This window comes from Colobus angolensis, unplaced genomic scaffold (genome assembly GCF_000951035.1).
Source record: "Colobus angolensis palliatus isolate OR3802 unplaced genomic scaffold, Cang.pa_1.0 Scaffold2, whole genome shotgun sequence".
NCBI classification, from domain to species: domain Eukaryota; kingdom Metazoa; phylum Chordata; class Mammalia; order Primates; family Cercopithecidae; genus Colobus; species Colobus angolensis.
The window spans coordinates 6,128,152-6,132,898 of NW_012115154.1; the positions used below are offsets into that span (position 1 = coordinate 6,128,152).

A 4,747-nucleotide genomic window follows, 5' to 3' on the forward strand; every position below is an offset into this window, starting at 1 on the left:
CCACTTTCTGTCAGTGCTCAATCCTGATCAAACTTCTGATGCTTGAACTCTCTCAAAAATAACCTTAGACCAGGTGTGGGTGGCTCATGCCTGTAATCCCAGCACTTTGGGAGGCCAAGGCAGGAAGATCGCTTGAGCTGAGGAGTTTGAGACCAGCCCGGGCAACATAGTGTGAGCTCATCTCTATAAAAAAGACCTCAAATATTAGCCAGGCATGGTGGCATGTGCCTGTAGTACCAGCTACTCAGGAGGCTGAAGTGGGAGGATCACCCTAACCCAGGGATGTCAAGGCTGCAGTGAGCACTCCAGCCTGGGCGACAGAATGAGACTCTGTCTCAAATTTTTTTTTTTTTTAAATCCCTCAAAAACTGTTTCTTATACAGGTGAATTTTGATAGTCATGATGGGCTTATCGGTAGGATTTCTGGTAGCGAGCACGGGCACCAGGGCCTCCAAACTTTATGGACTCGCAGCGACGGGGATCAGCTACCAGCAGGGTCCGGTCATACTGGATGAGGATGTCTTTGATCTCCTTCTTGGAAGCCTCATCCACATATTTCTGGTAATAGGCCACCAGGGCTTTGGAGATGGACTGACGGATGGCATAAATGGGCCACGTGACCACCACCCTTCACACGGACACTGATGTCCACACCAGCAAATCGCTCCTTGCCAAGAAGCAGAACTGGCTCCAGCAGCTTGTATTGTAGCGTGCGCGGCTCAATCATCTCCAGGGGCCGCCCATTCACCTTGATGAGACCATTGCCGCGTTTGCAGTGCGCCACAGCTGTGGCTGTCTTCTTGCGTCTGAAGACCTGCACCGACTGCAGCGGGCCCTTGGACCGCATGGCTGCGAGCCTGGACGAGAGAACCTAACCGCGAGGCGCTGCAACCGGAAAAGCTCAAATTTTTAAAAAATATAAGATAAAAATAATCTTAACATAAAGGCTCAATTCTACAAGGAGCATCTTTTCACTCCCTCTTGCCAAGACACTCCCTATTTCCCCAGAGTACGGTCTCCCTTGCTGCACCAAGCTCAATAAATGTAACCTTAACTACAAGATGTATTTGTGGTAGTCTTTGATAGTGTTAATAGATGTGGAGGATACACCTGAGACTCTCTCTGCTATAAACAGATCTTTAACCCAGTAAGAATGTACATGCATTATCTGAGATCCTTTTCGTCTTTATCTGCTAGTCCCCCCAACCACCCGCCTGACACGGCAATGTGTATCTTGAGTTGAATCTGAATCTGAACTCGGATTATTTGATTGAAGCCATTCAAGGTAAGATTTATCTTGTGTTCCTAGAAATAACATCTCCAGAACTTTTTGGGTTGTCTGGTCATAAGTTTATTGTTCTTTAATATAAAGATGTCCAGTCTTCTAAAACTTGCTTCTGTTATTCTGGGTTATTATCCAGTATCTTGAGTCTCATTTTTCTATAACAGGAAAAGTCTATGGAGAGAGGATGAGCATAGGCCCAGTGAGTCTATCCTCCAGGTGGCCCAGGGCTGAAGAGTTCCAACGGCCTCATTAGACTAGGGCCCTTTACATAAGCTTTGCCTCAGATCTCTTTTTCAAAACTCTTCAAGAATTGCTTCTGCAATCTTGTCTTTGTATCTCTGAAAACGTCTTTATTTTGTTTCATTTCCCCAGAGGTTTCACTAGTGATGACTTGTCTTTGGCCAGGTTTGGGAGACACATAGTTTCATGAGCAGCATTCTAATCAGTCTCAGAAGTCTCCTGACTCTAAAATTCTGCCTCCTCCAGGCCAAATACCTATCTTTCTTCATGCTGTCTTGCTTCAGAGTCAATTCATGCAACTATCATTCCTTCTTTTTCTTTTCTTTCTTTTTTTTCAGGGCAGGGGTAAAATGGATTTTTATTTATCAGTTTGAAGTGACAAATAAAAATGGTATTATTTATAGTATACAGCATGATGTTCATGCACCTATCCTTCCAACTGGCACAATTTACAGAGACAACCCGGGATTATAGTGGCCACTTTTAGAAATCTTTGGTATAAATAAGATTATTCATTCGAGATGCTCCTTAAGGAAAACAAAATACAATTTTAACTGTCCAATGGTCTGCTTTCTTTTTTTTCTTTTTTCTTTTTTGCTCCTGACCCCACCTGGTCTGCTTTCTTCACTTAAGATGAGGAAGCTTCCAAGTACAATTTGCCCTTTAAAACTGCCTCTCTGAAAAATTCTTTAAGTCCATTGAAAAGTTTGAGAACTTAGTAATATACTTCACCACAATTCTAACCCTAATACCACTCCTCTCTAATTGAAAATAAACTACTTAAATGAACCTGCCCTTGTAGTATAAATCAATACACTGGTCTTGTAAACCGGAAATGGAGACCTTCTCCCCAGCACAACTCAGAGAGAAAGTACTGAACTTCACCATCAAAGCAGGTTAATGTATGTTTCCATCTGAATCCTATTCCCCCATTCTTTTTTTTTTTTCTTTTGAGATGGAGTCTCGCTCTGTCGCCCAGGCTGGAGTGCAGTGGCCGGATCTCAGCTCACTGCAAGCTCCGCCTCCCAGGTTTATGCCATTCTCCTGCCTCAGCCTCCTGAGTAGCTGGGACTACAGACACCCGCCACCTCACCCGGCTAGTTTTTTTTTTTTGTATTTTTTATTAAAGCCAGGATGGTCTCGATCTCCTGACCTCGTGATCCACCTGTCTCAGCCTCCCAAAGTGCTGGGATTACAGGCTTGAGCCACCACACCCGGCCTTATTCCCCTCATTCTTGTTTGTATCTTTCCTTTTTCTCTTCAGATTTTGACTGGTGTGTGCATTTCATACCTTGATCATATTTATATCCCTATGCCATATATTAATAAAAGACTTCTCAAACCCCAGGATGGACAGGAAAAGGTATATTGAAGAATTCAGAACTGTCGTGACCACTAGTAATTATATTTTGATAAGACCAGAAGATACAAAAACTTGGTGAAAAAATTAATTAGCATAATCATGAGAAGGATTTACAAATTAATGAATTTTTAAGGGAAATTTAATAATTTTTTTTTCAACAAAGAGACCTGTCAACATTTTAAACAAAGAGGTTATGGGAAAATTAACAGTCCTATCCTAACTAAAAGGAAAAGCAAAAACATTAAACTTGTAAAATGTGTTGTCTTTTACAATTTCATCTTGCTAAAAGCTCGGCGTTTAAAGGAAATAATGAGAGATTTAATTGTGAGTTAAGCTAATGTCATTGGTTAGGGTTACAAGATTTAAAAAGTTGACTATACAGAACTTTTGGCATACTTTAGAGTCTTTCAACTTCAGTTGTTAATACAGATGTTTATAAATTATATTTTAAAGGTTTATGTAATACTCTTGATTAAAAGGGTAAATCTCAGATTGAGTCACTATTAACTCCAACAAACTAGAGTTAATATTGATTTAGAGACAAATAATATTGATTGAGAGATAACACTGTCTTTCCCCAGGTTTTGTTATATGAGAAGTTTGTTAGCACAATATTTTAGTTCGTGCAAGACTGAAGTTAAGTTTCTCAAGATTAAAATTTTAGAAATTCCTTTCGTTGGTCAAGTACATATAAGATGACAAAAATAGGTTGGGGCAGAGCAAGATGGCCAAACAGGAACAGCTTCAGTCTCCAGCTCCCAGCACCAGCGACACAGAAGATGGGTGATTTCTGCATTTTCAACTGAGGTACTGGGTTCATCTCACTAGGGAGTGCCGGACAATCGGTGCTGGTCAGCTGCTGCAGCCCGACCAGCGAGAGCTGAAGCAGGGCGAGGCATCGCCTCACCTGGGAAGCCCAAGGAGGAAGGGACTCCCTTTTCCTAGCCAGGGGAACTGAGACACACAACACCTGGAAAATCGGGTAACTCCCACCCCAATACTGCGCTTTACCAAGGGTCTTAGCAAACGGCACATCAGGAGATTATATCCTACACCTGGCCAAGTGGGTCCCACGCCCACGGAGCCTCCCTCATTGCTAGCACAGCAGTCTGCGATCTAACAGCAAGGCAGCAGCGAAGCTGGAGGAGGGGTGCCCACCATTGCTGAGGCTTAAGTAGGTAAACAAAGCTGCTGGGAAGCTCGAACTGGGTGCAGCCCACAGCAGCTCAAGGAGGCCTGCCTGTCTCTGTAGACTCCACCTCTGGGGACAGGGCACAGCTAAACAAAACAAAAAACAACAACAACAACAACAAAAAGCAGCAGAAACCTCTGCAGACGCAAATGACCCTGTCTGACAGCATTGAAGAGAGCAGTGGATCTCCCAACACGGAGGTTGAGATCTGAGAACGGACAGACTGCCTGCTCAAGTGGGTCCCTGACCCCTGAGTAGCCTAACTGGGAGACATCCCCCACTAGGGGCAGACCGACACCCCACACCTCACATGGCGGGGTACACCCCTGAGACGAAGTTTGCAAAGCAAGAATCAGACAGGTACACTCGCTGTTCAGCAATATTCGATCTTCTGCAGCCTCTGCTGCTGATACCCAGGCAAACAGGGTCTGGAATGGACCTCAAGCAATCTCCAACAGACCTGCAGCTGAGGTTCCTGACTGTTAGAAGGAAAACTATCAAACAGGAAGGACACCTATACCAAAACCCCATCAGTACGTCACCATCATCAAAGACCAAAGGCAGAAAAAAAAACAAAGATGGGGAAAAAGCAGGGCAGAAAAGCTGGAAATTCAAAAAATAAGAGTGCATCTCCCCCTCCAAAGGAATGCAGCTCATTGCCAGCAAC

At 43.7% G+C, this 4,747-nt stretch overlaps 1 pseudogene across 1 annotated transcript; it reads right to left on the reverse strand.

Annotated features, from left to right (window-relative positions):
* Positions 1-350: 350 nt before the first annotated feature.
* On the reverse strand, positions 351-894 carry LOC105511161 (annotated as a pseudogene). The gene has a single exon (XR_001001675.1). The product of XR_001001675.1 is annotated as a 40S ribosomal protein S16 pseudogene (transcript).
* Positions 895-4,747: the final 3,853 nt, after the last annotated feature.